The sequence below is a fragment of the Culex pipiens genome, chromosome 2, assembly GCF_016801865.2.
Source record: "Culex pipiens pallens isolate TS chromosome 2, TS_CPP_V2, whole genome shotgun sequence".
In the NCBI taxonomy this organism is placed as follows: domain Eukaryota; kingdom Metazoa; phylum Arthropoda; class Insecta; order Diptera; family Culicidae; genus Culex; species Culex pipiens.
The window spans coordinates 67,473,862-67,487,029 of NC_068938.1; the positions used below are offsets into that span (position 1 = coordinate 67,473,862).

Genomic DNA, 13,168 nt, shown 5'->3' on the forward strand with positions numbered 1-13,168 from the left:
TGTCCCCTAAAACATTTCAAAAAATCTCGAAAATCAAAAATACTTACTTTGGGAAATTGAATTTTTGTGAAAAAAAAAGTTGATTAACAATCTGCAACTTTTTTTCCGTGTACCTATTTTTTTTTTTTATAGTCCTCAACAATACCTACAACTTTGCCGAAGACTTGATCAGAAAATTCACTCAAAAGTTACAGCTGTTTCAATATTTACGTACCATTTTTGTATGGAGAGCAGCCAAAATTGTATGGAGACTTGTATGGGTGAACCAATGACACAAAAGAGCTTCTTTGGTCATATGGAAAGCCCCCACAAAGTTTGAGCTAAATAAAAAAAATACAAAACATAAAAATGGTCGAAATCGGCCGATTTTGTAGAGAATTGCTCTAGATTTAATTTTTTTACTGTACAAGCAGTTTATTCAAAGTGTCATTTCTAGATAAAGCATAACAAGAGTTTTCAGTCAAATCACTCTAACACTCAATTTTCGATATTTTGGACAATTCTACTGCACAGTAAAAAAAATCATGGCATTGTTACATTTGGGAAGGGGTACATCCGTCATGTCGAAAAAATGTGTAATTTTAACTCTGAAAGGGTGTAATTTTACCACCTTTTTGTGTAATGTAACTTTGTAGTATAAATTATTTTCCAAAAAAAACTCTAATAAATTGAAAAAGCATACGTAATTTCAGTTCGTTTGATATTGCAAATTTTGAAAATTTGAGTATTTCCGACAAAATACGGTATTTTGGAAATATTTTAGTATTTTTCGGAAAAAAACTCAAATAAATTGGAAAAGCATTCAAAATTTCGCTTCGTATCATTCCCATATTGCAAATTGTGAAAAAAATTCGAAGAAATACGGTATTTTGTGAAGGGACCATCCATAAACCACGTGGACACTTGACACAAGATTATCGTCGATAGAATTGTAGAAATAACGATAACGATAGATTATCCCGACGATAATCATTATCGTTAACGTCATACGATAATATTATCAATGATAATTTTATCGATTAACAACCTTGAAAATTACATCATAAAAGAGGTAATTTTCAACCTTCCAAATTTACACACTTTTTTTTACTGTGTGTGAACTTCCATGTTTTGAATATTGCCAATCGTTCTATGAAAACTATTATTTTATATTTTTTTAAAAGAATTTCTTTTTAGTCAATTTTTAATACACATTAAAAAAATCAAGGTTACGTCAGTGAATGTTGACAGATTTCAATTCAGAAAAAAATGCAGAATAGCACCTCTTAAAATGAATAAATTTACACATAGAGTGTGATTACAATTTTTACATTATATCAAAAAAGAGGTAATATGATGTCATAAAATTTTCAACCAACTGTTTTTTTTTTTTGCTGTGTATTTCAACTAGTTTATCCATATTATAAAGCTTTTGAAACAAGGTCATTTTAAATTATTCAGGTACTAATTTGCTAGACAAACGTAATTGCTACAAATATCTTATATCATCAATTGCATCTTGTTTGCATTCCATTCCCATGTTAATTACTAAATCTATTATTTTCTTCTCATTTCACAGGTAAGTGCAACGATCGTCACTATTTACGCTCTCTTGTTCTTCACCATCAGTATGTAAGTAGCAGTCACACGTCAAGCTCGATTTAGTTTTTATTTCAACCCTTTCGATTCTCCCGATTTCAGTCACGAACCAAATATCAATTATTCAATTAGCCACACACACCCAGCACCGGCCTATGTTTGCCCGCCGGCCCCGGAAGAAACTGGTTCGAGCCGGGTCTCTTAATTGCATCCCGTGGACGTCATCGCCAATATTGTGGGGACAAATACGTCAATCCTGACTTGTTTTTGGGGGTAGGGGAAAATCGAGATCAATTGCCGACTCAATGTTGACGAAGCCAAATGGATTTGCAAATTTGCTGGATGAGCATCAGTTTGAAATTTTCAAATATTTATTTATGCAGATTTTATGACTTTTCCGAAACTTGCATTTAACAACGGTAAAATTCACTTTACGAAGAGAAAAAAAACATGTTCCTCTCGATCGAGTTAAAACCCGCCGAGCACGACCAAAATCCTGAAATCAAACACGCTCCTTAAGCTAATGTAAATCACCTGTCAGTCAACGCGGACGGCCGCCGCGGCTCAGAGTACTCGTCTCATTTCTGCACGATTTTTCGTCGCTGGACCTGCTCGACTCTTTATTTTTTTTTAGCTTAAAACATTCGCCTACGACTAGTAGAGGTAATGATGTAGCGTGTACCTCATAATCCTAAATTGAAAAACGCGAGAGCTTGTCACATTATCTGGAGTAATTTTTTTTCTAAATTTGAGTTGCATAATGACTGTCAAAGCAAAAGTTGACCCAAATTTCAACTGTCATAAGCTTCTGGTCACGATCTATTCGAGATATTACTTGATCAATCTAAATTCTAAGAAACTTTGGAAAAATATTCATTTGAAATAACGATACTTTTACTTACCGACACAAACCAGTTTGACCTGAATTTGGAGCAACAAATAAAGCAATTTATTAAAAAAGTCACTAAACGCCAATCAATTGATCAATTGATTTGTTTGGCCTCTCTGTCCAAACTTCGAAGTCTTGTGATTTTCTGATGTGCATGATTTCGATCTTTGCACGAAAGTCAGTTTGCAGCCAATTGTTTGCAATTTATTTTGAAGATAAAAAATATTTGATTTTTGCTTCAAAAGCACAAGCACAAGCCTCCAAAATCGATCTTCATCGTAAACAACGTACTTATTTGCGTTATTTGCAGCAAACAATCAATATTTTTCACTTATCTTCCGAGAGCACTTCCAAATATGAACGCCGCTGCTGCCTTTTCGTTGAAATCTTCAGCGACTCGTAATATTTCAATCGACGCCCGGATTCCATATCGATGGCAGCTTATACCACAAGTCACAGACTTTTCTGACAGCTCGTAAATATCATGATTTGGAAATGTTTTTATCTTCAATTTATTACAGTTTAACTTGTTTTGCAATCGTGTTGATAAATATCCGATTGAATAATTTAATGTTTTTCGGTTCTTCAAAAGTCGTTACTGTATTATACAAATGCATTGTCCACAATAACGACTCTATCGCCAATACCTTTTCAACAACAAACCATTAGTTTCTAACGCCCATTTCATAAGCCCCTCCATCATAATAATATCGAATATCCACAGCACTTTTCTATGATCGATTAGTAGCCAATGCACGCACCTAAACACGCACAACAAGCCACTCACACTTTTACGCAAATCGCGTCCGAAGTCTGCGTTCGGTTCCGACATCCGACGTCCGATCGCCATCAATCAGAAACAATATTCCTCTCATTCATCGATCGCGAAAATGTGTGTGTGTTTGTTTTTACGAACAACTTGTTCTCTCCTTAAATTCTCCTGAGGATTTTAAACCACGAGCGAACAACATAGCCGACACGACGCAGAGACAAGATCGTCGAGAGACCAACCACAAGTTCTCCTCGCGCCGAGCCGAGCTCGCTCTCTCTGGCTTGTCGTGACATAATTCAAGTTTCAAGTCGCGATTGTAGGGTAGGTGGTGCTGTTATTTGCACTGACTTGCTTCGTTTTATCAACTTATTTGAAATCAGCTTGCTTGCAACTTTTAACAAATTTTTTCGAATCATTTCAAATCAACTAAATTAGATACATTATTTCGGTAACAATATGATTTGTATCTTGATTTTCAAAAAACAGTTTCAACAAAAGAGCATTGCTTTTGTCCTCTTATTTTGGTTTTTTTATCAAGCGTAATAGTATTTTTAAAATATTATGAAGCCACAATATTTAAAATTTTACAACAACCAAAAAATTAATCTTTTTTTCATTTTATAAGCGTGGTACAAATTTCATTCATAGTTTTGTCCTTCGGCTCTGATTTTTTTTTCAAATTAAAGCTCAATTTTCGAATTATTAAAACAAAAAGTGTCACAAAATCATTACAGTTATTCTACTATCAGCAAATAGTAAAATATCAATGAATTTATGAAAATATTTTTTGCAAACCAAAGTAATGCAAAGAACTCACTAGAAGATGTTTAGAATCATGCTGAAGTTCTAGATCTGATTTAACTGATAAAAAATTACAATCTTGACGTTTTTAGTGTGCCAACACAGTGTATTCTGAGTAGTTTAAAATCGATTTCAAAAGTTTTTTCAATGAAAATTAAAATTCTAATTAGTTTTTGTTGCCTCCTGACATTTTGGGGAAATTTTGAAGTGGAAAGGAGTAACCGAAACTTGAAATAAAATTTCCAATGGCTTCAATTGAATGTGAATCTGACTTACTATAACTGTAGTAACCGAATACTTGTGAAGATATTTAAGATGTTTGGGACAGAAAGGACCAAGTTTACTGACATTCTCGGAGAATTCTTCGAAAAATCGTTCAATGCTCATAAGAAAACTGATTTAAGCCAATTTTGATCAAGCATTTTTGATAAGTACACTATTTTTGAATGGAATTTTTTATTATCAAATTTACACTTTGTTACTAACGCATGAATTAATATCAGGACCCTTAGTAAAGTAACATAAAGTAACACCCTTAGTAAAGTAACAACAACAACAATTCACTGTAGAAAATAAATTAACTGTTTTGCGTCCTCGTCTCTAGTTGAGCTTTACCCTAATACAAAATAAATACTGAGACTTTGAAGTTAAGATTTCAATATCAATATTCAATAACAACTAAAAAAGAATAATGAAATGCATTAAACAAGAATCAATCTGCATCATGTGCGAACGAAAACGAAGTTGACTTTATAGCTGTCGGCCACCATTGCTAGTACCAACCACTAGTGTCTTCCTTTTTAATCTACAGGGACTTCGCCGCCCTGGGCTCCTAAGTGTATGAAAGTATGGCACGGAGCGACGGCGCCGAATACCCATATTTACACAAAGAATTTTAGAGCGCCCGCCGCGGGATTCGAACTGGCGACCTCTGGATTGAGAGTCCAGTGCGCGGTGCGATTGATCCACACGAGCGGGACATCATGATTGCATCATGTGCATTCCTGTCAAAAATAAAAAAAATGAAAATGAGTTCAAGTACCGTCAGTGCGGGTTACATTCGATATGGGAGAAAGATTGAGTCACGGTGATTTTTAACGGATTTGCCATTTATCAGGTTCTTTACAATAAAACATAAAGGGTTGTGTAGGGGGACATCACAGTTGAACTGGGTTCGATCGGTAGTATTTTTCGAGACGAGATTTGACCCCAGTCTAACCTAGAGTTTAGGTCGTTAGCTCAGTCCGAGTCGCTGGTAGGCAGTTGGACTCCACATGTCGTCAGTTCGAATCCCGGGGTGGATGGGAGCTAGGTGTAAAAAGAGGTTTGGAAAAGAGAGCGTCAAGGAAATGCTGTAGAGCGAGAACAATATGACTTAGCTGAAAAAATCTTGTTCCTAGAACAATACTTATCATTTTGGCAGCCGTCTAAATTTTAAGGTTAATTTTTGGCCAAAAATGACGCGCTCCAAATATCAACCTTTTATTTTTTATTTAAATTGCGATTCCCTCACACAATTAATACAGTTAGATCCTTACTTTAGATTTGAGCATTATTTTAGTGTCATTTGACCCAATGTAAACGCCTCTAAGGGATTTGGTAAATTTTCAATCATTTGGCATTTAAGGTAGAGTTCAACAAATTCCACCAAACTGTAAAAAAATGTTAGTAAACTATCTAAAAACAATCAGACGGTAATTTTTTCGATGAAATTCAAATTGTTTCCGTTATTTAGAAATGACTAGAGGTGTTTCGTTTTTTGACCCATGGTCACCCCCACTGACGATGTACTTTAAAATGGAAAACAATGTAGGAAAAAGTTTATCAAACTGTTGTAAGTTGATTAGGGCGTCCAATTTTCTCGTGTTTTGAATTTCCCTGGAAACGGGAGAAATATTTTTGAAATCCTGGGAATTCCCGGAATCTCGGGATATTTTTGAAAAAGTCATAAAATCCATGTTTTCAGTATATTTAATATGACTTTCAAGCTTAAAATCATAGAATTTGCTCAATACTATTATTTGGTGATAATCTAAACTACAATCTAACAAAGATATCAGTTTATACACCCAGAACTGGATATCGGCATACGAGAGGATAAAGAGCACGGTTTGGTAGTAAAATGGTTACCGAGAATACTATACTCATGGGTTCATTTTCCAAAAAAGTTCATCTTTCAAAACAAAAAGTGCCGATACCGAGACTCGAACCCAAGAACCCAACCTTCGGCATGGTGATCCGTACCTTTGCCCTATCGGCCACCAGGGTTCGGTGATTAAGTTGCGCTGCTTCGAATTTAAAATGAACCACAATTTTTAACCAGTGTAATTAAAATTATATAAGTTTCTTTTTTATATGGCTAGAGGTACAATACAATGTTTTTGAAATGTCTAAAAAAGAATTTTTAGAATTTGATATTTTATGCAACACATATTTTACAAATGATTTTGATGTCAGTACCGCCAACTGTGAAACATCGGGACTACAGTCTAAATTACAGTAGGAAGTTTTAGAGTAAAAAAAATGGAAATCGGTGGGCTTATTGTTTTATTCTGTTCATGTTTTAACCGAAACAAATAAAAAAAATCAAAAAATTATGTAAAAAAAAGGTTTAAATAGCTGTCTTAATTCGATACATTGTCCTGAAATTATAAAACAAAAAAATCAATTTGAAATCATTAATAATAGCAAAGAAAATATTGAAATAAATTTTCCCATATATGCCAAATTCATGCTGATATTACTAAGTATTCAATTGTGTTCCAGACCAAATTGTATTACTTTTTTTTAAATTTCTGAAAACCTGTGATAAAATATAAAAAAAATCCCGAGATTCGGGAATTCCTGGTTTAAGAATAGTCCCGAGAATTTTGTCCTGGGAATTTTCGGGATGGACTCACTACAGTTGATCACACTACTATTTTCATTGAAATTTTCTTGTTGAAATTTTTTCAAAGTTAATGTTTTAGTCATTTTGAGATGTTATGCTTGATGTTGAAGATTTCAAAATATGTTTATTCGTTTGATTGAAAAATTACTCAGAGATTCTAATCTACTTATCTAGCTATCGTTAATTTAAACGTGATGATGAATCTTAATAACTCTACTTTTGTTCCATAAATAGCCCACCTTACCCTAGTCCTTTTAATACCAAAGCCGCGCTCAATGATTTTGGCGCTCGCCTTTTTTTTTTGCTTAATTTTTTAGTCCCGACGTCGACGACGGGCCCCATCGACAGTTCAGTTCAAAACAAGATTTCGTCCCGAGAACACGCAGTCATTACGCAGAGCAGTCGTTCGTCGGTCGTGCGCGCGCGCCTCGACTTGGTCTACAGTGCTGCTGAGTGTTTTTGTTTTTTTTTTATGGTCAACTCATAGTCCAAGTCGACTTTACGTTTCTCAAGGTGTTCAGTTACGTGCGGTTCTTTTTGGAAGGTTGTGAAGCTTTTTCGGGTGTTTAGGAGGGAAGTGACCTCGTGGGAAGTGTTGGTGGGAATCTCCGACAAGGTGCTTCCGTGAACATCGCCTCGGGTAGAGGCCAAGGTCGCCCGTCGTGAACAATGATCTGCAAGCAGCCTAGCCAAGAGTGCGTAGTTTGAGTGTGTCATGTGCGGTGCCTGCTGGTGAACCTTCAATCACCTTCGTCGAGAACTGGGCTGTCCGTGCTCTACAACCTGCAGCATTAAGTGTGTGTGTTCGTGTATGTGTTAACGTCGACCAAAAAGTCGACATCGCGACCGCAACAACGCGTCAACTTTGTCACTGTCCCCTACGGATCTACCCGCTTGAGCTGAAGTACTGACATCTGGGATATCGGAAGGGTTGCTGCCGCCGTTGGCGGTCCGTCGGAATCGATTAATTTTGATTTTTTGGCTGGGCCCGGTCGGTCTCTGTCATGGCCGGTTTCCTCCCGATGACGGTCGACGAAGACCGGTCGATCGATCGTTAATATTCGTTGAAGTAATAATTAGTGACCGGTGCGCGCAAGCTGGTGGTGTCGCCGAACCATGTTTCGAGCTGTCGGCTTTCCGGTAGACCGTAGCACTTGATCATGTTCGGCTAGTTGGGGTGGTGCTCGCTTGACACAGGGGAATTTTGGATCAGAGTTGATTCACAACAAAGTTTTAGTTCAAAACTCATTAGTGCCAAGAGATCACTCGACTTTACATCAAACTACTAAGATTTTGCAACGACAGCCGGATATTGACCAGCTTGTTTTGAATGGGAAATGTGGCATGTTCAGCTACTGGTGAACTCACTCGATTGATAATTATCATCAGGCCCGTCATCAGCCGTCAAAAGCCCCAGATCATTACCATCCAACAATGGACCGTAGCTTGTCTGAGGGGGGAGATTTCAGCGTCCTTCCATCAATCAATCACTATCACCAGAGTGAGAGTAACGCGCGAAACGTACTCAAGTGGGCGCGCAAACTCGGCTAATTTTAGCTTCCTTTTTGTCACCTCACGGAGAAGCACGTGCTTGAGGGTTTTGACAAACATAACTAGAGCTACCTGGTGTTGTACCGGTTCTAAGTACCGATTGGAGCTTGTTAAGTAGGTCACGCCGGCGATAAACTCCCATCAGTTTACGCGGGACAATTCGTGGAGTGGAATTTAGAGGTGTGGTGATAAGATAAATCGCCGGAAAGCTTTTCTACGTGCCGGGTATTGTTGTTTTTTGGAAACTTAGAGCCTAGAGCTGATCAATCACTGCTGAAAAGAGCTTAGATTAAGCTGGTTTGACTGGTCAAGTGAACGATTGTATGAAAATAGCGTGTTTGAAAAAGAGATAATTTGCGAAAGATTGAGATCTGAATCGATTCTCAAAAGGAAAAAAATATTTGAGAAGAATTGTTGGGTGCTTGCAAAGCTTTTCTAGAATTAACAACAAGAAATTTCAATTTGAATTCACAGCAGGAACAAAAAGAAATCAAAAAATCTTTGAACAATATCAGAAAAAAATGTCTTTACAAAAAGTTCAATTTTTCAAAAGTTTATGCTATTGCAAAATACTTCGTTTTTTTTTTGTTTCATGGACCAATACAAAAAAATGTTTTTCTATATTTTCGATGGTTTTTCCCAGTTTATTTTCGAATAATTCATTTCTAAATGTACCTAATTTTGTATACTTTCAATCTTATTCTTATAACTTCACTATTCAAAAATTGCAATTTTCCGTTAAATATCGGATTTTCGTAAATCAATAAATATGGAGCTAAGCTAAAAATATAAATTTTCATTGGAACAATCAACTGTGAACATTGTATTTTGTTCATTTTACCGTTTAAAATTGTGATGGCACACTTATATTTTTTTTTCATTTTAAGTTTTGGAACCAAAATTAGAAATATACTCCGGGGTATTTAAGGCTTTATTGATGTTTTGCATTTTTTCACAGTAGCATGTTACTCAGTGGCGTACTAAGGGGGGGGCGGCGGGGGCGGCCCGCCCCGGGTGTCACCCATCTTGGGGTGACACCCGAGCTGATGGGGTAACACCTGACTCGGACGAAGAAAAAAATATAATTGACCTAAAATGTGTTCATAAAAAAATCATCAAGTATCTAACTAATATAAACAAAACATACAAGTTAAATTTTCTGAAACATTCATTTTAGATGGGGGTGACACGCAAAAGTAACACTCATGTTTTAGAATATGTTTACATAGTATGTACATAGCCGGGACCGTGGTGTAGGGGTAAGCGTGATTGCCTCTCACCCAGTCGGCCTGGGTTCGATCCCAGACGGTCCCGGTGGCATTTTTCGAGACGAGATTTGTCTGATCACGCCTTCCGTCGAACGGGAAGTAAATGTTGGCCCCGGACTAACCTTAAATAAAAGGTTAGGTCGTTAGCTCAGTCCAGGTGTAGCAGTCGTCTCCCTGGGTCCTGTCTCGGTGGAGTCGCTTGTAGGCAGTTGGACTAACAATCCAAAGGTCGTCAGTTCGAATCCCGGGGCAGATGGAAGCTAAGGTGTAAAAAGAGGTTTGCAATTGCCTCAACAATCAAGCCTTCGGACACTTAGTTTCGAGTAGGAATCTCGCAATCGAGAACGCCAAGGCAAAGCTGTAGAGCGAATAATTTGATTTTGATTTTTTTACATAGTATACTTATAATAATGAAGTTAAGTATTCACAGTTAGTAAAAGTGCATGTTTATATGAAGACTGAAGACTTCAAAAATTTAATTTTCAGGTGTGACACCCGATCATCAAATAAAGAAATTTTGATTAAGATACTAATATGTAAGGGGTGTCACCCCTATATTATAAATGTACAAGCTTATAAAAAGAGTTAAATGGAAAATGTTTTCTCATAAAAATGTTCTTGTGACAAACCACTCTTGAGTTTGATTTTTTTTAATTTTCTCGGAATGTGGGTTTATTTTTGTTTTCTTCGGCAATGTATCAATTGAAAGCAAAAATAATAAAAAATATTTTGAATTGAAAAATAATAAAACAACTGTTTGCTATCAAAACTGGAAGCTAATAAAAGGGTGCAGAAAACGGCAAATTATTTTCATGACAATCAGAGATGGAGTAGTCGCCAAAAAAACTTTTTCGCTTGCGAACTTTCATCACCTGGAGCCGAAACACGCAAGAGAAAATTGCCCTTGAACTTAAAAAAAATAATCAATTGAAGATTTTTTTGTGAGTTTGATTGTTAGCAACATTTATATTATTTTATATCGTTTTACTTACATACATTGTTACTCTACGAAATGAGACAAGCCATTTTTCGACGTATGAAGTTACATCTGAAAGTGTAGTAATGAAATCGGTGTTTCACCGAACGGACTGATGTTTTTTTGGTTACACTTACCGATCTTTCGTGCACGATTAAGAAGAGCCATGTTCCTTTTCGATTTTTTTTTATTTGAACATGTACTTTTATTCATGTATTCAACTATTTTATATAAAAATCACCGTAATTCTTTTAGGAAGGTCAAAGTATAACCTAACAGTAGATACAGTTTCAACCGCAGATCCGTTTGAAAATGTGTTTAACATTTTGAACAATATTTGATTATATTTATTATTCTTTAGTAAAACTTCACATTTTGCACAACCTTTGATATGATTTTTAGATTTAATTCAATGTTTTAAATTTTAATATTTAACAAGATTTACGTTCGTCTCAATCCCTTTTCATAAATTTCCGTCTAGTAAAATTTCCTGTGCAAAAAATAATTGTTATTCAATTCGATACTTTAATTCAATTAAGTTTAAGGTTTGTTTCACCGAATTTTTGGAAAGTAATCTATTTTTCAGTTTTACAAATATGTTTGTACAGAAATCCCATTTTTAAAGAAACATTTTATTTACTACTCTTTTCAATTTGAATGAGTATTGAAACATACATTTAAACAACAAAATCTTAAAAAAATAAATTTAATCAAAAATTACATCAGAGAAATTTATGTTTTGCAAAACAATGCATATTATGATGTTTTTCGAAATTCAGTGTTTAATTGCAGAAAAAAATCCAAATATTTTTTTTTCTAAATCTAAACGATCTGACTGGAAGAAAACACACGCTTTTCAATAAATAAATATTCCAGCTAAATCTTTACTAGGCAATAATAAGAGATACAAAACAATCTTAACGTTACCATTGTTTTCTTTTTCATTAAATTGACAGAGAATATTTAAAATTGAAAATTCTTAAAAAATATATTTAATTGGATTCTTGAGTATTTTTTGTACCAAATTTTATCATTTCATAATTATTAATAAAAGATAAAAAAAGATAAGGAATAAACATACAAATTATATGAAATATAATTTTATCATCTTTTTTTTTGTTATTCGGGTAGTAGAATTTTACATGAAAATAATAATTTTGATGGGAAATTTAACGACAATTTCAAATAGGTACGAAAAATCCGAATTCGTTTCCTAAACAACATTTATTAGGATTATGATTTTTTTTTGTTTATAATGATTAAAATTTGTAACTCCTACTTGTTAGATAGTATTGATTTCAGATAGATACACATGATTCGAGATATTATTTGCAAAATATAGATTTAAAAATATCGCCATTTGTTAGGTTAATTTAAATTTGTTTATTGTTTATTATTTTTGTTTCAATGAAATTGTTTTATCGAACTTTCCTTCGACCGAGCACTAACGGCCACGTTTTAAATTTTATTTTAAAAATTGTCAGGCAGATCCGAATGGGTCCACAGAACTATGATTTTGAAATTAATAAAATTTACTTTTTGAATATAGTTAGAATCTATGTTTCAACAAAGGAAATATTTTTTTTCCATTATCTTCCCTTCACTTATATTTTTTAGTTTTTAACGTTTAATAAATCTTTTTGGAAAATGTGCTAATGCTTATTCAATATTTTCCGAATACTCATAAATATATTAGGTATTAAAATGTAACTGTAGTAACTGTCTCATTTTTTTTTATTAAATTTCATATTTTTTATTATTTTTGTTTATAAAAGCACTTATTCATCATTTTCCTAAACAACTTCATAAGAAGAATCCTAAATGGGCCGGATTCCACAGTAATCTTAAGACCAGCCCGCAAGACCAACGTGCAAGTCTCTATATAATTTTAGCAACTGTCCATACAAAAATTGTAAGTTAGAGTAAGACTCGGCAAGAGTGCCCAACAACCTTTTCAAACCCTATTATAATTGAAATAAACAAAAAAAAAGCATCCATGCCAAAAACGTTGGATATTTGAACAAATATCTTAAATTATGATCAATTAAAAATATAAATAAACGAAACATTAAACTACTTGTCACAAAAACCAGTTTGATATTTTCACATGCAATTTAGTTGAAAACAGCACCGTAAATCAAAAAAGGTAGAGTAATCGGCAATTACATTAAAATACAGAATGCGCAATCTTTGCTAGTATTGTTGCCGTTCTTCTAGATTATATGAAAATCCTTGTATTCGATTTTTTTTTTGTTTTAGATTAAAGTAAATTTAAGTTAATCAAAAACACATTTTTTGATTTTATGAAAGAGATAGTCAAAAAAATTAATGGCGGTATGATACAAAATGCGATTTTAAAAAAATATTAGGATGTTCTCATAGCACTTTCAAAAGCTGTTTTTTTTTGTTTTTATTTTCAAAATAATTATATAGTAAACTTAAC

The 13,168-nt window shown here is 34.3% G+C and overlaps 1 protein-coding gene across 2 annotated transcripts in view; it reads left to right on the plus strand.

Annotated features, from left to right (window-relative positions):
• LOC120414069 (cGMP-dependent protein kinase, isozyme 2 forms cD4/T1/T3A/T3B) overlaps positions 1-13,168 on the plus strand; it is a 251,272-nt gene that overhangs the window by 56,628 nt on the left and 181,476 nt on the right. Inside the window, exon 1 of one of the 2 annotated variants that reach the window (XM_039575092.2) lies at positions 7,334-7,739. The exons of the other annotated variant lie outside the window; for it this stretch is intronic. The gene's annotated coding sequence lies outside the window, so the exon portion shown is untranslated. Of the gene's footprint in view, positions 1-7,333; positions 7,740-13,168 lie in introns of those variants that run through there. 2 annotated transcript variants of the gene reach the window in all.